The following is a 22638-nucleotide window of genomic DNA, read 5'->3' as shown; positions in this document are numbered from 1 at the left end:
ACTTTCCTGCCAGTAAAAAATGATAAAATCTGAGAGGAAATTTTCAAAAATGAACTGAAGACACAGGAGAGTCAGCAAAAGAAGGCAGAAATTGGGCAAAATGCCACATTTGAATGAAGAGGAGCATGATGAATGATATGATTGTCCAGGATGGCAAGGTGACTAGAACATCAGCAGAAGAAGGCAGCCTTATTTGGTTAAGGAGGCAGAGCTCAACATGATTCTGTCAGAACATTGCATTCAATCAACATCAATGCATTCCCCTCCCTACTTGGAACATGTGAAGGGTTCCTTCTTTTCTTACCAGTCCAAGGACAGTTGGGTGAAGATAAAGTCATCTGGCCCTGCTTAATTCTGCAGCTTCATAAAGCACCTCCTCCTCTAGTTTCGGCCCCATTGCCCTCCTTTTATTGTTCTTAAATGGTTCTTTTCTTAGTGCCCCAAAGCTTGTTTGCATGCTGAATCCTTCACCTAATTAATATCTTATTTTCAAATCTATGCTAGCCATTCCTTTCCTTGGGGAATTTTTCTCTGACAACTGCAACAAGGACCAGTCTACCTGTTTCATAGTATTAAGTACCTCTCATTTATAAACTGATAATTTGTAATTTCAATTCATTTGAAATACAGTTTTGATGACGTGTCTGTGTCCCCCACTGTCCTATAAATATTATGACAAAATCTTACATATAATAGAAGTGCTAAATTACTATTTCTTATGTTTCTGTGGCATTTTAATCATTCTCCATAAACATGTAATACTTCTGCACTTGTAAGAAAAATTAAGTCTATTTTAAGAATCACCACAAGAGGTGGGAATATATATTGTTTCTGGACCATAATAAGGAAGCCTTTGAATTTAGAACAGAACATATGGAGTTTGTGGAGTTTGTCTATTAGAGCTCAGCTGCTTTGGTGATAACATGGAGAAAGGTAGAGTTGTGAGTTTATGGAAAATAGGGTTTCTTCAACAAATGCACAAAGAAATGTAAAAAGGTCTGGAATTTATATTGTTGTTTCTCTTAAGGTTTTCTTAAAATAATCATACTACAGTATTACTTCAATTTTCTATACTTTTCTACTTATACAAAATCACAATCATAAATAATATACTTAGTTTTACAATTAACTAATATGTAAAGCAACATACATTCAAAAATGTTTCCATCTTTGTTCCATAGGTGTAGTTCAAATAGGTTTGTTTTTGCCATGTGTATGTATTGCTTGGTGCTTGTAGGTGCAAATTTTTAAATCATACATTTCCCTAAAATATAATTTTGAGGCCACTATCTATCCAATCCAATGTTTAATTAGTTCTACACAGTTCGTATTGAAGAATATAAGAATAATTCACAATCAAAAAAATATAACTATCTACAAAACAAGAAAAGTTCTTGAGCCATCACATTGCTTCTTAATTTATACTGAGACACCTCCTAATTTTTTTAAGACTTCCACAGATGCCAGAGTGTACTCTCAAGCTAACCAACTACCAGTCACTGGCATTTTTAAATGCTTAAGGAGTTTTTTCAAATGTCTTGAATTTTTTTTTTTCTTCAGCTGTAGGAAATTCAAAAGATTTACTTTGAGTTCCAGACATCAATGAAGAATTTTGGGATCTGCTTCATGGTTAATGTAAATCAGTAATCACCAGGGAAATTAACATCCCTCCTTAGTTACACTGTCAGAGTGTTATTCTAATGATGATACCAATGGCTAATAGTTTGAATGACCTGTGTGAAATGTCAAATTACTTTTATGCTAAATCATATGGCTAACTGTTTTCTGAAAATAATCTATTAATTTTGATTATTGAATGTTCCTAAGTATATATTTTAAACATAAGCATTTTTAACATCCCTTAGAATAGGTTAGAAAAATGTTAAGAAATGCAAAGTTTATGAGCATTCTTAAATGTTTTTTAACATGAGCTATAAATGGCAAATTTTAGGAATCCTTAACTAAGATCTTCAAAGCAAAACAAAAACACATTCTATTTAGTTTATTGCATGGCCTCCACCTACTTAAAAAGTCAGCAATTTCAAAATATTTTCATTTGCTGAAAAAATACTTAACCTGATCACTATAACTAACAGATGCTGGTGATGAGAACATATGGTTTATTCATAATACCTAAAATTAAACTTTAAAATCTTACTGTTTGTCTCAATTTTTTGCTATGAAATATTCCTTTCTAGCTTTTATATCTCAGCTTAACATTGTTGTATCTCACTGTGTACTTAGAAAATGGATCTTTTCAGTGTCTTCATCAATCTTGCATTGAACAATCACAGAGGCTGAACGATCACAGAGAAAAATGATAGACTTGAAGTTAATAGAAAGCAATTAGAATTTGTCCTTTTTAATCCTGCATGATTATTTACCTTTAATGCCATTACATGCAATTTATGTAATAAAAATCAATCATTCTAAATTATGACTGTGTTGTAGAAGATGACAGAAACTTGAGAAAATCAGTTTAACTCTTGTGCCATTTGATATGATAAATGTGGCTTGTGATATCTAAAAAGTGAAGAAAGGTCTTTTGCAATCACTAAGGATAGCAACAGTGATAACTAAATTGCATCATGATTCTAAGCAACTTATGTTATAATCTGATTTTTTTATTGGTTTAAAATAAAAATCCCTTTGTATTTAAATCACTTAGTTTAGCGTGTTGCAGATGCATTTTTAAAAAATATAGTTTAATAGTCATATTCAGGCGTATTGTTTAAATTCGTATTTAAAACAATCAAAATTATTGGTTTTAATGATGCCTGGGGAAAGATAAAATAATTGGAGATTCTGATAATCATTTGGCTTTTAATTTAGTTTACTGAGTGACATTTAAATATTTAGATGAGATCACAGATTAAGAAGAGATTTTAAAAACTTCATTTTTTTCTATTATCTTCTCTTCAGATACGAAAGTAGTTAAATATGCTTCAACATAGCTACTATTATGAATTACAGATAATAAATAATGCTTTAACAAGTTACTTTATAGGTAATATCTATTTTAAATATGCGAAAGTGTAAACTGTATTTTAAATATATTTACAAATAATATTTTATATTTACAGATAGTGCTTTTGGAAAAGTATAATATTCTTAATTTTTTTTAATACCTTTCACTTAGATTATGTGCATAAAGAGTTATGGTAGACATCCAGTTACATTCTTTGAGAGATCATGGTATACAAGTGAAAGAAAGAGAGAGAGAGAGAAAGAAAGGAAGAAAGAAAGGAAGGAAGGCAGGAAGAAAGAAAGGAAGGAAGAAAGAAAGGAGGGAAGGAAGAGAGAAAGGAAGGAAGGAAGGGAAAGAAAGAAAGAGAAAGAAAGAAAGGAAGGAAGAGAAAGGAAGGAAGGAAGAAAGAGAAAGGAAAGAAAGAAGGAAAAGGAAGGAAGGAAGAAGGAATATAGGCTATTCTAAGAGATCTGTGGTGGTATCTCATTTTTGGTTTAACCTTCAGTTCTCTGATAACATGTGATATGGGAGATCTTTTCATATGCTTATTTGCCATCTGTATATGTTCTTTGGTGAAGTATCTGTTAAAATCTTTGATCCATTTTTGCCTGGGTTGTTTCTTTTCTTATGGTGGAGTTTTAAGATGTTTTTAAAAAATGTTGTGGGTGGCAGTTCGTTATCAGATATATTATGCAAATATTTTGTTCCATTGTGCCTTATCTGTTAATTATCCTAACACTGTCTCACAGAACTAAACATTTCCATTTTAATGAAGTCAAGCTTATCAATTCTTTCTTTTATGGATCATCTTTTTGGTGTGTTATCCAAAAAAGTCATCACCAAACTCAAGGTTATCCAGATTTTCTCCTATCTATTCTTCTATGAGTTTCAGATTTCTGTGTTTTGCATTTAATTCTGTGATACTTTTGAGTTAATTTTTATGAATGGGGCAAGAAATCTGTCTAAATTCATTTTATTTGTAGATGTCAGTTATTCAAGCACCATTTGTTGGAAAGACTACCTTGGTCATTGTATTGCTTTTGCTCTTTTGTTAAAGATCTATTGAAATATTTGTGTAGATCTACTTCTTGGCTCTTTTTTTTCTGTTTCATTGATCTTTTTGTCCATTCTTTTGGCAATATCATGTCTTGATTACTGTAGCTTTATAATAAATATTAAAGTTGGGTAGCATCAGTCCTCCAACATTGTTCTTCTCCTTTAATATTCTGTCAGCTTTTCTAATTGGTTTTCCTTTCCAAATACACTTTAGAGTCAGTTTGTCAATATCCACAAAATAATTTGCTGGAATTTTAAATAGAATTTCAATGAATCTATAAATCAGGCTGGGTAAACTGAACTGTTGAGTCTTCTTTTTCACAAACACAGGGTATCTTTCCATTTATTTATTTCTTCTTTGATTTCTTCATTAACACTTTATCATTTTTCTCATATAGATATTACATATTTTTGAGATATGTATTTAAGTATTTCCCTTTTTGGAATATAATGTAAATAATATTATTGTGCTTACAATTTCAAATCCCATTTGTTCATAGATACTGTATAGGAAGATGATTGATTTTTGTGTTTGAAATTCTATCCTGAAAACTGTGCTATAGTTTATTAGTTCCAGGGGTTTTAAACTGATTCTCTTGGATATTCCACCTAGATGATAATTGGTCTATTAACAAAGGCAGTTTTATTTCTTTTTTTACATTCAGCTTACATTTTATTTCCTTTTCTTATCTTATTGCATTAACTATGAATTCCAGTATGATGTTGGAAAGGAATGGTGAAAAGCAATATCCTTGCCTTGTTCCTATGAAAAAGCTTTGATTTTTCTCACCATTAAGTATTATATTAGCTATAGAATTTTGTAGCTATTCTTTATTTAGTTGAGGAAGTTTCTCTAGTTTACCAAAAATGTTATCATTAGTGAGTGCTAGGTTTTATCAAATATTTTTTCTGCATCTATTGGTATGATCAGATGGTTTTTATGCTTTTATTGATTGATTAAATAGATCACACTAATTGATTTTTGAATGTTGAGGCAGCCTTGCATACCTGGAATAAATCCAAATTGGTGTGGGTAAATAATTATTTTTATAATGTTTGATTCAACTTGCTAATATTTTGTTGAGGATATTTGCATCAATGTTCATGAGAGATATTGCTCTGTAGTTTTCTTTATCTGATAAATATATTTCCTGGTTTTGGTTTAAAGGTAATGCTGGCCTCATTAAATGAGTTAGTAAGTATTACCTCTGCTTCTATCTTTTGAAAGAGATTGTGGAGAATTGGTATAATTTATTCCTTAAATGTTTAGCAGAATTCACTAGTGAACCCATCTGGGTCTAATACTTTCTGTTTTGGAAGGTTATTAATTATATATTCCATCTCTTTAATAGAGATGGAGATATTTAGATTGTTTTTACTTATGTGAGTTTGGACCAATTGTATCTTTTAAGTAGTTGGTCCACTCCATCTGAGTTATCAGCTTCGTGGACATAAAGATGTTCATAGTATTTTATTATCCTTTTATTATCCTTTTAATGACTGGAATCTGTAATTATGTCTCCTTTTTTCATCTCTGACATTAGTAATTTGTATCTTGTCTTTTTTTTGTTTTTGTTTCTTAGTCAGCCTGGGTAAAGACATTGATTTTATTAATCTTTTCAAAGAACCAGCTTTTGGTTTTATTTATTTTCTCTATTGATTTCTCATTTTTAATTTATAGATTTCTGCTCTAGTTTTTATTTCTTTTCTTCTGAATAGTTTGTACATTTTTTTCTACTTATATAAGGTGAAAGCTTAGAGTATTGATTTTGCATTCTTCTTTTCTAATATATTCATTCAATGCCATAAATTTCCCTGGAAGCATGGCTTTCGCTGAATCCCACAAATTTTGTTAAGATGTAATTTCATTCTCATTTAGTCCAAAACATTCATAATTTGTTTTGAAATTTCTTATTTTACACATCATTACTTAGAAGTGTGTGGTTTACTCTTCAAGAATTTGGGGTGGTTCCAGTTATCTTTTGGTTATCAATTTCTATTTTAATTTCATTGCAATTTGATAATGGATTGTATGATTTCTCATCTTTTAAACTTGTTATAGTGTGTTTTATGGCCCAGAATGTTCTGTATCTTGTTGAATATTTCATGTGAGCCTGAGAAAAATCTGTATTCTTCTATTTGTTAGATGAAGAAGTTTATAGATATCAGTTATAACCAGTTGATTGATTAACTAAATCATGAAGATTATTTCTTCCCACCAACAAGCCTAGATTCTAATTAATTAATCTTTTTCAAAAAATAAAACACAAGTAAATTACATTTTTCTATTGATCATTAATTTCAGTTTTAATTGTTACACAAGTTGATATTACATTCTAGTGGAACATGTTAATATTCTGCCTCTACATTTTATAAAAAATGTGATTGCTAGAAAGCCACAAATTTTGTTTTTATGAAAAAAATATATAATGAGCAATGGGGATGGAAAACATGCTTGAGTTTTCAACTCAAATGATGTGATGTACTTTTCTTGGAGAGTACTATAATAATTTCATATGCAGCAAAAGCACTCTTCTCACAAAATATTTTAAAATAAAAATATAGTTAAAGGTTAGTATTTAATAAAATTAATAAAAAAGGATATTCAACATGAATAATTTAAAATAATAATATTTATTTCTGCTTCAAAAGAACATATTTCAGTGAAAAATATATATTCTAAGCCACTAAGAAGATATTCATTACTACTTTTGAATATCAAGTGAAAATATCAACACAGGTGAAAAAGGAAAGTAATTCTTAGTATTATTATTTAAAACATTTTCACTTTGTGACCACTTGGTAGAGTCTAAGGTTCCCCAAGTTGTAAATTTTAAGATTCATAGCAAAAGCATAGCTTTGTGATATTTTTAGCTATACAAAAAATTGTTTGTACCTCTTCAGGACAAAAATTGTAACACATTTGTCTTTTATATGTTAACATAAACTATAGATTTGTGGTTCTAAGCAATAGTAAACCTAGCAAGCACGTAGTTATATCCAAAGGATAATCAGGGGCTATTATAAAAAAGAAGTATATTTTACATTTATAAAGGTAGGTAAAATCAACACATTTCTAAGAAATTTGATCAAATCTGAAGTAAAAAATATAAAACTAAAATATTTCTATAAACACTAAAAAAATTGAATCAATAATTTAAAATGCATTTTCAAAGACAATGCCAACCATACTGTTTAATTATGAGTTCTTTTAAAAATATGGAGAAGAATAAATTCCAATTTTATACAAGCTCAGAAAGAAAAAAAAATTGGAAAGTAGAGATAAAATGGTTTAAATAAAACCATGTATTAAATTTTAATGTTTAAGCAACACAAAAACATAATTATCAATTATTAAAAATTGCTTCTTGTCTCCCTAAGATAGTTATGTCTAAAATGAACTTACTGAAGAGTACTTTTATAGCGAAATCTTTGACATATTCACCACATATATCCACACACATATATACAGTCAACAATGTGGTAGAATCATCCAAATGCCAATCTTGTATTTCTTGTTATGTGCTTTTCAATGCTCTGTGCAGTGTAGAAGAAGATGTCAGCAGACATTTTTAGCCCCTTCAGGGATTGCTTCCACTCCCTGTCTAAAGACTGGGGGGCTGTTTTAATTCCATAAGTTTATGTAAGGTCAGCAGAAGCTGCTGTCCCTGCATTACAGCTCAGTTTCTCCCTCTGCCCAATCCTACTTCCTCTCCTCCCTTTCAGAGACTTAATGAATGTTTGCATACTAAACTCTTGTCACAGAATATAATTCCTAAGACCCAAACATCAACTTTATGCTTGAATAATTGTCTTATATATAGGCATAAGACATACATAGATATCCTTATATAAAAACTGCAGTGGAGAAAAGGGAACCCTCCTACACTGTTAGTGGGAATGTAGTTTGGTTCAGCCATTATGAAAAAAGATACATGCACCCAATGTTCATAGCAGCACTATTTACAATAGCTAAGACATGGAAACAACTTAAATGTCCACTGACAGTTGACTGGATAAAGAAGTTGTGATATATTTATACAATGGAATACTTCTCAGCTATAAAAAATAATTAAATAATGCCATTTTAAGCAACATGGATGGACCTAGAGATTGTCATTCTAAGTGAAGTAAGCCAGAAAAAGAAAGAAAAATACCATATGATAGCAATTTTATGTGAAATCTAAACAAAAATTTTAAAAAGACAACTTCTTTACAAACCAGAAAGACTCACAGACATAGAAAATGCACTTCTGGTTACCTGAGGGGAAAGGGGATGGGAAGAGATAAATTGAGAGTTTGAGATTTGCAGATATTAACTACTATGTATCAAATAGATAAACAAGTTTCTTCTGTATAGCACAGGGAATTATATTCAATATCTTATAGTAACTTATAATGGGAAAAATATGAAAACAAATATATGTATGTATATGTATGACTAAAACATTATGCTATACACCAGAAATTGATATAAGACTGTAAACTGATTATACTTTAATAAAACCAACAAAAAAAAAAAAACTACAGTGAAATTATAAATAGATTCTTTAACTTCCTCTCCCTTTGGAATTATAAAAGCCATGCAAGAAAATACATAGATTTGAGAAAGACATTAAATATAAAATACTTTCTGTTATGAATAAGGATTTTGACAAAGAGATATTTTTGTTTGAAACTGTACTAGGGAGATGTTGGTGTCATGGGAAAGAAATTCCTCAATTTCAATATACTTGATTTATAAGATTTCATCTGGAAAAAAACCTCATTTTCTTATTGAAGGAGAAAAATGTTAAGTAGTAAATATGCTTTCAAATACAATCACTTTTGTTATATATAGGAAATCCCCAACTACTACTAGGTAGAAAAATTCTAGAAATATTCTTATTTTCCTAAAAAATCATACTACTGAGATTTAAGAGTACAGCCACCACACACTTTTATTCCACATCATGATTTCTAATATATTCCTAGATCTTAAAGCAAATATATGTTGAACATAGCTCCCATATTTTGCTAACACATTTAATTTGAAATTTACACTTTAATTTAAAATACATTTTGAAATGTATAACATTGACTCTGAGAAAGAGAAATACAGGTTTGTAAAGGAACTTAAAAATTAAACTTGCTGATACCTTCTAAATTTGGCTTTTAAGAATAAATACATCAAGAGAAAAGTGAGCAATTCTCAGCAAAGAAAAGCAAAAGCACAGAGTACTATAATATGCATTATAAACTTCTATACTGCCTAAATTCCTAAGCCAAAAAAATTAAGCCAGTTCTATACAAAATTGAAGAGGTCAGGTGATTTATGCAAATTTTGACTTACACAAAGTATTTATTTCTGTATTTGAAATTAGATTTTCTTACTGTAATATTAGATTTTGAAATTAGATTTTCTTACTCTTGACTTAATCCTGTGGCTGAATAAATAGTAAGCTGCTGAGGGATATGGTGAAAAGGTGAGAAATTTGGAGTTCTTCATCAAATATTGAGATATATGTGCTTTAAGTTGAAGACATTGCCCATGAAGAGTGCCAATTTTTTAAAGGGAGATTTTCCTTTTTTCCTTGTGGGTAAATTCAGTATCTATTGTATTTCTACAAAACCTCTAAATTATTTTTGTCTATTTAACATAATTCAAATTTTCCTTTAAGGTATTTTAATAAATTATTTGATCAACTTAAAGACCTTCTCAAATATTTCCAGAAGGCAACAATGTATAAATATAATAAATGTCAGCTGCACCTTTGAAACGCATACACCATTGTTTAGGGTTTTCTCATTTAGTTTTACTTAACTGAGTTTTCACAGATTTATAATAAATCATGATTCTTTTTTATTCTTCATGGTGTCAAGAAAATAATGCAGCTATTTATATCAATACAAAATATGCAGATCTGTAATTAGAAAGTGATTTTAATGAGTATTTTGCTTGTTAATATCAATAAACGTAGTCAGTTGATGACATAATTTATCCCAACACAATTCTTCTAATAATTGTCAAAATAGTACACAGCTACAATTAATCAGTACAAATATGACTTTATAGGTGATTCCCACTTTTAATACACAAAATTCTTTTTGTCAGAGATTTCTTTTATAAAATAAAAATGTGGAATAAATTCAAAACATGGAGAACAAAGTAGAAACTTCACTTCCTAGTGATCATTATTTTTATTGGTAAAATACTGCTTTTAATTGTAATATTTATCATCAAGAGAAAAATAAGGGGCAGATGAAATTCAGCATACAGAAAATTTCTTCACTTGCCAACAGATGTGCTATTCTACTGAAACATCTGTTTGCTCTTTTTTTTTTTTTTTTGGTGCTTATTCATCTGTGTAAGTATATATAATTTCAATTAATTTATAAAATATTCTTTTAAAAAAGTTTAAATATTTTAAAAGGATTGAGGCTTTAGAGAAATTGTGTGATATTTTAAAAGAGTGCTGTACAGTAGAGAAGATCTCAGAAAAATTTTCAAGATGTTTATATGTCTTTGAGATGCTAAGTGTGTATTAAATATATGCACAGCTCAGTCATGCCTGGAAAGTAGTAGTAGTATTTGTGAGGCATTACAATTTCAGTTTGATAAGAAATTTAAATGCTTTTCAGTAATTATTTGCTATGAAATTCTCCCAAAGAAGATAATAAATCACAATAAATTTGTACTTCATTTGAATCTCGAGTAATAGGTAGTGTAAGTTTTATCATTTTTTAAAATAAAAATAATTTATTTTTTTAAAACTCAACTGTTTTTAGAAAGAAAATACTCATGCTATATCTTGTGGTTAATGAACTTCTTCAAAGTTTTCTGTAAGTTCAACAACAACAACATTAGTCAACAGAAGATATTACTTTGAATGACATTTCTTTAAAATTTTATGATTCTGAAATGTTCAAAAACAATTATTAAACTAATCAAAGCATTACCCCAGTTAGACATTACTGAAGTTTCTTCATTTATTGTCTGTCACCTTGGCAATCTCCCTCCCCCAGCCACAACAGATACCTTCAAAATATGAATTCCTTGATGGTTCCAAGGTAGAGGTTATAAATAAACACATTTTGTTTCATCTGGAATTTATTTCTAGATCAACACTGATTCATTCATTACTCCAAAACTTTTAGCTTATTGTCTTGGATGTTTAGAGAATAACTGATCTTTTTCTTAAGTGGCAAGTGCCCTTAACTAGTTGTCCACTTCTTCCTGGGCACATAGGAAGATCACTCTTGCATTTATGAGGAAACATGACTTAGGTTTGCATCTTTTCCTCACTTTGAGGGTCTCCTAAAGGCACACTTCAATGATGGCAATTGGTCCTACAATATGCCACTTCCCTGTCTCCCTGGTACTCTTCACAGACCCATTTTCAGCCATTCCCATTCCATGTGCAGATCCTTGAAGGAAACAGCTGACACAACAGGGTTGGGGGCCATGGCCTTGTGAGTGTCCAGCTGGAGAGAAAACTTCAACTGAGTTCCTGGAGTTCTTTATTTCCCTGGCCTTCAGACTCCACTAGAGAATTGTGCTTATCTATTTTCTCATTTAACTTCCTTTCTGCTAAATTCCTGTTTACTGAAGGAGATAATTAGCTCTGGGTGATTATGATAATTTTGTCTTCACTCTCCAGTTATCCTCCCAATAGGCACACACACACACAAAAATGCTTAGTAAACTGGTTTTCTGTGCCTCTTGGAGAAACACAAGCTTTATGAGTAGCTTCTGTTATTAGAATGTTTTAGATTTGTATATCTATTCCCAGAATTCCTGCTTAAACTAACCGTCTGCTTCATTCCAAATTAGGAGTAAAAGAAATGTCTGATTTTTGTGTTTCTCTCTTTTGTATCTCATTTTCACAGAGCTTTTTGTGTGGTCTATGTAGGGGGAGAATGGGCAGGATTAAGAACTAAGAGATTTCTCTTTGCCTTTCCTTGCTTACCAAATCCACTTGGGAAAATAGGCAATCATCTGCATTTATTTCTGTTTGCCACTTGGATGATTATGACATATAGATACAGATGACGATAGAAATGTAGCTATAGATGTAGATAAATAAAGAGATATGGAGATACAGATGTAAATTAATTAATTTTGTTTTTCTTTTCATCTTTTTTTTTTCAATTTTTAGTGATGTTGAGTAGAACTTCTTTTATCTGACTTACATTGCCAACATAAACCATAATTAGATGGTGAATTTGGATTTACAGAACTTCTACTTTACTAGACTCAAATGTCTTATTTTCTATACCATGTGAATTATGCTTTTAATTCTGTGCATTGGTACAGAATTTAAATATGTCTAATGACCACCCAAATAATATGTCCGTAAAGCAAAACTGAATTTGTGCTTGTTTACTTAACAGAATCCTAGGAACACCCCAAAACAAGAAGGACAAAGTCATGATAATTTTGAATTTTTTTTTGAAGTATAGTTAGTTTACAACGTTGTGCCTGACTCTTGTTTAAATTAGGTCTTTCAACACAGGGACTTGATTAAGTTTGGGGAAAACTCATGATATAAGAGTTGAGCGTTAGAGGATACAGCAAAGTAAAGATTTTGACTTGAGTATTTCAAAAAAGTCTTGGGTAGTAAACAGTATTTGATGTTATCTTTTGAAAATGGAAAAGTTTAATGCTTATTCACATGGGATTTTCAGAACAATGAAGTTATTTGCAACTTGTATCTCCCTTGTCAAGTGTTCCCTAAAATAGTAGTATAATGTCATATTGATGAAGACAGTGCAATACTAAATTCATGTTGGTAGAAACTGAGAGCTTTGTGGCTGTAGATGGTTTTGATTATCATAATGCATTGATTTAAAAAAATATTATGCTTAATTCTCACATGTTTAGTAACTATAATGTTATTACCCTAGTACATCCTGTGTAATTGAGCCTAAATTAAAATAATAGAATTATGAAATAAAACTTACAATTAAAGTTACAATTAAAAAGAAATTTAGTAATCTTCCTTCCAATATTGAAAATGCTCTGGCAATTCTTGATATATAATTGTTCAGTGCTGGCAAAATAAAGCAATCCTACCAACAAAGTTCCCTTCATAGCAACATTGAAAAGAGATGGAAAACAACATCAGATAAATATTATCAGATGGGTGCATGCATGTTAGCATAGAAATGACTAGAAGTCTGGAAGGAATTTCACACAAATTAAACAGTCCAGTGGAAGAAAGAAAAATTTAAACTCTTAGCTCCTTGAGAACAAATAGATGCACCTAGTGACTGTCTCCTGTGTACATTATGAGAAGGTTAATTTCAATGTTATATATACACGGTGACAAAAGTCAGGAAGGCTGCAACTTTGCATTGTAAAATTAGAATTTTGGTCCTCTTATCTGACCTATTCTGCCTTCCAGGAGACTCCCTGCAGAGGGATGAGTTGGGATGCAGCTGCTGCCTCACTCCTCAAAGAAAAGGTTTTCTTTTTACCCTTACACAATCCTGTTTCAAGGTTTCCTTCATTTATATTTGACATCTTCTCACTGATTTGTATGTAAGATTCTGTACACACATCTATTTATCATTTTTATCTTGCATTGTGATTTTTTTTTCATTTTTGTCTCTCTCCTTTAACTAGACTCTGAGTTCATAAAAGAGTTCTAGTTTATTCTTGGCTTAATAGCCAACCTCTAGAGTGCACTTGAAAGATAAATTTGAGTTCTTTATTTAATACAAGTAAAATTTTATCAATAGTCCTACTAAAATGTGATGTCCAGAGCAGAAAAGTGTGCCCAGTGCAAAGTACGGACTTCATTTTTGTACTCACACACTTTACTAAAATTTCCAGACCTTTGGAAATATTGATTTTTCTACTGCCAAGTGCATCAGGAATGATTATGCTCTTGCAGCTGATTGTGCTTACCCGACCTTTTTAACTTCTATTTGCTTGCATTAGCATAGACTAATACATTTTTCATTAGAAACTGCATCTAATGTTTGTTTCATACTTATTTTTGCTCTATTAATGTTTTTTCTGTTTTGAGACCCAAGCAATCTGAGGATGGGGTAATTGTATAAATGGATGATCATCAGTGTGAGGCACAAATCATTGTTGATCCAATGTTATAAATGCTTAATTTCCATGATTTCTGACGTGACCCCTCCACTAACACAGCTTAATTGCACTTTTAAGGGCAGAACCATATATAAGCTGGAATAGAAGTCTTGCCTTTTAAATTAGAATCTGCCTCCACATAATAAGAAAGATTTAGAAGCTACAAATATCTCCAAATCCTTTTTTAGTTTGAAACTATGCAGCCTTTTTACTTAAGCTTTGATTGAAATAAGTATTTATAGCATGGTGTGGTCAGCTATTCTGCTGAGTTTCTACAACAGAAAAAGACTGAAATGTATGGAGACACGGCTTTCAAGTGGAGCAACTGAAAAGTACAAGAACAATTGGAAAGAAAATGGGACACAGACAAAACAAGTAAAATTGTCTTAATGGCTTAGACAAAATACATCTTTGAGAAAATGTCCATTTGAAAAACTATAATGCCATTTAATTCTCTCATATTCACTTGCATATTTTTTAAACATTGAAATACCACAGACCTATGAACTATTAATGAAAGTTCATATATTTTCTAACATCTCCAACTAAAATTTGAATAAAATTTATAGAAGGCACTTGCTGAAAAGTAGGACGTTATTATATTAAACAAAATTGTACAAAATATTAAATTGGAAATGTTCACACTCTAACAGATGCTGATGTATGAAGCAGAAACGAGAAATATTACAATTTTAATCTTTTTTTCTTGAAACGATCAAAAATTATTGCAATGTAAAATATGGAAGTCAGATTAACATTTGTTAAAATATGTTATGAAATGGAATAAAATTTTAATAAATGTTTTCTCAAATGAGATTTTAGAGGGAGGTGCTTTTTGTTCTAGTGTCAGCCAAGGGAGGCTGATGTGGGGTTCTAGGAGGTGAGCGGCCCAAACAAAAAAAATGCACGAGGAGTTGCCATACCGCCAGACAGACTTCAGCTGGAGACGCCATGGGGTTAACAACACTTTATTGCCACAGGGAGGTGTGCCTATGATGCACCTGTCCTGCTTTTATCTGTTTTCTGTCAGCACATTCGCAGTCTGAGTTTCTTTGTTCATTAGGCTTACAGAATATCTCTAGCACATGCGTACTTCTATTTTCTTTGTTCCAAATCTTATATAATTGACTCATGCGTGGAGCAATTATTTACTGCAAACTACAAACATGCTCTGTAATTGCGGCCTTGGGTCCCACGGCCTTAACTTATCTCAAGGCCAGCTCACAGTTCTCTTTATGTTATTAAAGTTTAGGTGAACCATCTAACAGAAATTGGACTATTCATTTTATTCACTGTAATTTTTAATTTTGAAATGATTTCTTAGAGCTGCTTCAAATGTATGGATAGGTAAAAATGTCTTTTTTCACATTCTGCTTTCTTATAATGTATGTACTAATTCTATGTTTAAGTTAGTCATCACTGTTAAATAAAATAAATTCAGCACATTTATATGTGTTCTAAAGTATTTTGTCTGATTCTATGTTTAACCAATTAAACATTATTGAGAGCTAATAGTGCAGGATGTTTTACCGGAAACGGTAAAGAAAGCATGGAAATAATTCAGATAGAAATATAGAGAGTGGATTAAAACCTCTTGCACATATTTCATATGCGTACTTCCAGATACCTAGGGGCAAAGATCCAGCACTGGATTCTGTGACAGATAAATACACAAAATTTTAAATTTCTCTTAATTATTTTGATATATTTTTGTGACAGCTTCTAATCAACATTAAAAAAAAGTCCCCTCACAGGGTGTTTTTGTGTGTGTATATATATATGTATTTTATTGGAGTTAGTCAGTTTATAATGCTGTATCAATTTCTGGTATACAGCATAATGCTTCAGTCATACATGAACATACATATATTCATTTTCGTATTCTTTTTCACCATAAGTTACTATAAAGTATTGAATATAGTTCCCTGTACTACACAGTATGAACTTGTTATTTATCTGTTTTATATATACTAGTTAGTATCTACAATTCTCAACTCTTAATTTATCCCTTCCCACCCTCTTCTGCTCCTGATAACCATGTTTGTTTTCTATGTCTGTCAGTCTGTTTCTGTTTTATAAACAAGTTTGTTTGCCTTTTTTTTTTTTAGATTTCACATGTAAGTGATATCACATGATATTTTTCTATCTCTTTCTGGCTTACTTCACTTAGAATGAGAATCTCCAGTTCCATCCATGTTGCTGAAAATAGCATTTTTTTTTATAGCTGAGTAGTATTCAATTATGTAAATATACCACAACTTCTTTATCTGGTCATTTGTTTTTATTTAACATTATCCTTTAATCTCTCCAACTTTCTTCTTCATCCAATAAATTTATTATTCATGAGACACAAAAAAACTTGAAACAAAATTAAAAAGCTATTTAATTTGTAAACAGGATCAATTATGTCTTTTCAAATTCTACTTTTGTTTATTAATATATTAAATAATGAAGATATAACCATCAAGAAACTGTAATGTGCAAATGTATACAAGTTTAGATTCTATAAGAAGTTAATGCAAGATCCATTTTGATTCTACTGGTTAGGCAAATAGAAGCGGTAAAGTTAAATTTGGAATCAAGTGTTAAGTGGGTTTCTTTAACTAAAAGGAGTAGGAATTTAGACAAATAGGAAAAATATTTCGGATTAGATTAGCTGGTAATGGTTTCTTCATGATGTGAAACTCAAATGAAAGGTGAAAAATGGTTATATGAGGACAGCATTTCAGACTTAGGGTTTGGCATAGTCAGAGAAACAGGTGCTGTGTTTTATCAAAATGAAATCTATAGATCACCAAATATGTGCATGTATATACACAGCTCTACTATATATTCACTATGTTTCATGTATATTTACATTCATTTACATATGACTATATCTATCTATCTATCTATCTATCTATCTATCTATCTATATATATATAAAGCAAACCCTTGGTTTTTAGGTGATACCTTACAAGTGAAATATTTGATAAGTATAATACTGAAGTTTTTAACTGAAGTTTTTCAGACAAGATTTCAAAATGTATGCAAAGATATTTTGATGATAATGGATGGATTATTAGTAAACTTTAAAGACAGCTAAAGGGTTTAGACATGTAATTATAGGTTATCAGAGATCAATATAGTTTCCTGATTATAGTGGGGAAATGGAAAAAAAGTTTTAAGAACATAAGATTAGAAGTAGCATCTGAGGAACATTTTCTGAGTAAAATGTCAAATACCAGGAATAGCTAAGAGGAATAGCTTCAGTAAATCAAAACCTCTCCCAGATATGGCTATTATGAGTTTAGAATAAATCAGGACAGCCACATACACATGTGTTGTAGGTAGCTAGAAAAGTGGAATTAGATCGTCAGTGGATTTCATGGTGAAAATATCCAAAACAGTAAAATAAATTTCTCCTTGTCTCAATTTGCTGGTTAACCCTGTATCAAAATAATTGACAAGGTGTGAGAACTGGATGTTTCTGTGATTAGGTTAAAATATAATTACTGTAGCACAGTATTCCCAGAATGTATAAGGGTCTCATGTAATCATCTCCAAGTATATCTCTCAATGGAAAGAGATACATTTCAAAAGAACTTTGGGTAAACATTAGATTTTATTTTTTTTTACCAAAACTGATATATCTCTCAGTATCTTTTGCTTATTTACCAAATGAATTAGACACACATACCAATGTACAATTTTCCATTACCCTTTATAAAACACTGGCTTACTTTCAGTGAAGGTTTATGATTGATAAAGCAACAAGCACAAAGTCCAGAGCTGTAGAACTTGGTTAAAATCATATCCATTAGTTTAGGCAATTCAAAAAGCAAAATCAATTAAAGATCACATTAGCATTCATGTGAGTCAATATAGTTTAATACATAATAACACAGGGTTTTTGATCCAGGCAAGCCTTGTTTCAATGCCTGATGTTTCCTTTGCTAGTGTTCACTTACTAGATATGTCTTGAAGCAATTACTAAACCTTTTTTTATTCAGGTTTTTATTTGTAAAATGTAAATAGCTGATGTTATTATCAGATAGACAGCAATAAAGTTGTTACGAGTTGTAAATGAGATACCAATGCCTTACCATTTAAATATCTTTAGATATTAGTTAATTATTGAAAATAATATTTTAAATAGGTTATGTAAAGAGTGATGCTTAACCTGAAATATAAAGTATATATGAAATAACTTAGATACTCATAAATTAGTCTTCTGTTCTGTTTCTTAAGAAAGAATCAAGATGCATTATATCATCTATCATCAAATATTAGTCAGAGACGAGAGAAAAAGAAATATTTGAATACATAAAAAATTTTTTTTTAAAAATTGGATAATTAGGACCATAACCAGATGAATCATAGAAAAAACTACTCAAACAGGATACCCTTAGGTGGAAGTAAATTTCATCTTTCAGTAGATTATGAAGAAAACAAACAAACAAAGAAAAATGAGCTATCTAAAGCAATTCACACTAGTAATTAAAAATCATAAGATGAAGTGAAATTAATAAAAATAGTAGACATATGCAATAACTGACTCACAAATCTCAGAAAATACTATTCCACAAAGGAAACTCTATGTCCAAAGTTTTCACGGGTAAAGTCATTTAGAATTTAAGAAAAAAATGCCAATATTACATAAAACCCTTCAAAGAACAGAATAGGAAGCATTTTCCAACCAATTTTATGAGGACAGTATAATCCTGTTATCAAAACCTGAAAAGTATATTACAAAAAAGATAATAATAGATTAAAATCTTTTATGACTGTAAATACAAACATTTTAAGCACAGCCTCACAAATTGAATTTAATGACATATAAAGAATAGTACTTCATGTCCAAAATAAGTTTATTTCAGAAATGGAATTGAATTAACTGTTGAAAATTAATCAATGTAATTTACCTATGTAAAATAGATTTTGTTTTGTTCTGGTTTGAAAAGTCTTGAATCAGTTTTGAGGCCCTGGTATAGTCTAGATACCTCCCCTTCTTAAGAAGCTGACTAAGTCTACACCCCAACTATTTCTTTTATCAGGATATGGCAATCAGGGGTCAGTATGCACCCTCCCAAATCATTCCTAGGACAACTAGGGACAGCCCACGTGCCATGGAGCAGGGGGAATTTATTCAAATTAGTCAATTGACAGTGAGCCTGAAAAACCTAGCTAACCTCACCTTGCCTGCTGTATATCAGCTGCCTCCTAAAGTCCTAGCTCCTGTCTGCTGATGCAACTCCTTGTGTTGCCCAACCTGGTGGCCTCATCTGATTTGTAAACCACAAAGAGTTATGTTTTTCATCCAAATATGTGATGGTGTGTTGTGTTATGTTATCAAGAGTCTTTAAATCTTATAAAGCCCCACATTAGCAATGTTTGGAATATTTTTAATGTGCTATATCACACATTTAAAAAAATCCTAGCTATTGTATTTTTACAATTTTACATTTTCTAAAAATGTAATCCAAATATTAATTTCATCTTTGGATAACTTTATTGCTAATATATAGAAATAATATTGTGTTTTATATAATTACCTAAAATTCATTAATTTCAGCTGTTCATAAATTTAAATTTTTCTATTGTATAGTTCTAAAAATCAAAATATAAGAATGAAATTTGCAGATTATGATGGTTATACTTATTTTTCTTCAAACACTTATGCACTTTCTCTATTATGGCACTACCTAGTATTGTGAGACAATGTTTAGTAGAGCCACTGGTGATACACATCCTTGTTTTGATTTTAAACTTAGGACAGAAATAATTAATTTTAACATTTAAGTAATATATTTGTAAGCAGCTTTTTGCAGGCAGCTCTTGGCTGGAAACAGCTCTCTGCAAGAGCTTTTTTGTCCTGTCACTTTAGCAAAGCTATATTTTAACCAGCCTTTAAACAGATGCCCCCCCCGAAGCACACCTTTAAATCTTTTGATTATGTAATACCTTGCCTAGCCTGTTGATTCTTTCCTTAGACTAAATAAATAGAAATAAAGAATTTGTAATTAACAGATGAATAGATTATTTCCCCAGCTTCCCCTTCAGTAATCTTGTGAGCAAACTGCAAATGAGATAGCATCTAAAGAACGACCACAAGGGGTCCACAAGCCTGCATGCAATGGGAGATGGTGACAAATCTGACCTCACGTCTCAATGATTAACTGAGGTTACTTCTGTTTTCCCCTTTAAAAACATTCTGACCAAATAGAATCTTCAGAATTTGTTCTGGGACATGAGTCAACCTTCTCCCCAGGTTGCTGGCCTCTTCAATAAAGCAAACTTTCTGTTCTACCAGCACTTATCTCTCAAGTATTGACTTTTCAAGTGGTGAGCAGCCAAACTCGAGTTTGGTAACATATTCATTGAAGGTTTCCTTTTTTCTTTTCTTTTCTTTTCTTTTTTTTTTTTTTTTAATAAATATTGGCTCTGTGTTTAAGTGAGATCTCTTCTATTTACTGTTTGCTAAAAGTTTTTAAAATTAAGAAATTATTCACCAAAAAACACCAAAATTGTGGCTCAGTAATTCATAAACTTGTTAAAATATATTTGTAATACTACATTGGAAAAATGACTCATCCAGAATATACAGAGAACATAATAAGAATAGGCAATATCTGCAAAAGGTTTGAAATGGCATATTAACATAGCCAACAGATCTATAACAAGATGATCTTTTTTTTTTTATTATTTAGGGAAATTAATATTATGACCAATGACTCATGTGAAATATCACTACTGTGCTGATTGGCTTCTCTGGGAAGCAGATGTCAAGAGGAGGATTGATGTGTAAAATTTGTTAGGGATAATATCTGTGAAAGATCAAGGGTAGAGGAAGCAAGTAAAACCCTTAAGGTCACCCTGCAGACCTGCGAAAGGAGAGGAGGAGAAATGGAGAATCAGGGAGGAAGCATCCTGACTGTAGAGGAAACCTGGGAAAGGTTTAGCAAGCTCAATGGGGAGCTCCAGAGCATATGGTGCCCATAGAGAAATCTTGCACTTTCGAAAAGTGGTAAACAGCAATGCTCTGCTGAGTCATTGGCTGAACACGGTGGAAAAATGCATGGCCTCAGCTCAAAATCTAAGGACAATTGCTTGTGGCTATTAGTTGGCTACATTCCTTGTGTCAGATTCTTTCTTTTGTTTTGACTTTTTTTTTAATTGAAGTATAGTCAGTTTACAATGTTGTATAAATTTCTGGTGTACAGCACTGTGTTTCAGTCATACATATACATACATATATTCCTTGTCATATTCTATTTCATTATAGGTTACTACAAGATATTGAATATAGTTTCCTGTGCTATATAGTAGAAACTTGCTGTTTATATAGTAGTTAGTATCTGCAAATCTCAAAGTCCCAATGTCAGGATATTAGAGAGACACAATTCTAAGTCTACTATAACCATATACTCATCACTATGGCTACAGTAAAATAATTTATAAAAACAATTATTGCAAAAATATTGAAGTCTTACACAATTCTGGTGGCAGTAGAAATCGGCATAATAATTTTGAAAAACTGGTTGACAGGATCTACTAAAGCTAATTATACCTATTATTTATTCCTAGGTATATATTCCTAGGCATAAATTCCCAATGAATTGAGAACATTTTCCAACAAAAAGATCTGTACAAAGTATTTATATATAAGAGCTTCACTCATAAATGTCAAACATGATAAACAATCTAGACGTTCATTAGTGATAAATACAGTTTGGTATATTCATATAATGGAATATTGCACAGCAAGAACAAATGCTTTACACAATAACATACATGAATCTTACTATTGATAGGTTAAGTGAGAAATACCAAGTGCCAAAGAGTACATAGTATATGATTCTGTTTATATGAAATTCAAGAACTGACAAGCAGTCCAGAGCTAGTGACTCAATCATTGAGCTGACATCCTCCCCTGGAATAAAGCAGCTTTTTCAATAAGAGCAGCCTTTTGTCTATAAAAATTTTCTGAACATACCACATCCTATATTTCAGATGTCCAATTTGACCTCTGTCTAGAAGTTCCCTGGCCTTACCGACCCACTATTCCTTGCTTGTTTGAACTATGCTAGTCCGAAAAATCTTGATTTAAAGATAAAAACCTTAAGAAGGATACATATGCTCTTCCCATATGCCCTATAGCAAAAAATTGTAAGATCTTGCTCTAAGCACTTTACATATATTATCTCAATTGGCCAACACACACACACACACACACACACACACACACAACTATCAGGTAGTTATTATTATCATTACCAGTTTTCATATAGGAAAACTAAAGCATAGACTTATAATATGCTATGTTGTTAGAATAGTCTATACTAATGTAGAAATATTCTATGTTAGCAAAACAACGTACATTTTTAAATGGTGAATCCTTTGTTATTATTTTTAACATTTTTTTCCTGTATTTCTCTAATTCTCTCTCTTGCTCACTCTCATATTCAGTCTCTCTCTCTAGCTCTACAACTATACTATAAGTTGTTAGGTATTAGAGATTTTTCTAATATTTAATTGTATTGACACTTGC

This window comes from Camelus dromedarius, chromosome 13 (genome assembly GCF_036321535.1).
Source record: "Camelus dromedarius isolate mCamDro1 chromosome 13, mCamDro1.pat, whole genome shotgun sequence".
In the NCBI taxonomy this organism is placed as follows: domain Eukaryota; kingdom Metazoa; phylum Chordata; class Mammalia; order Artiodactyla; family Camelidae; genus Camelus; species Camelus dromedarius.
Note: the sequence above shows the minus strand (reverse complement) of the source record.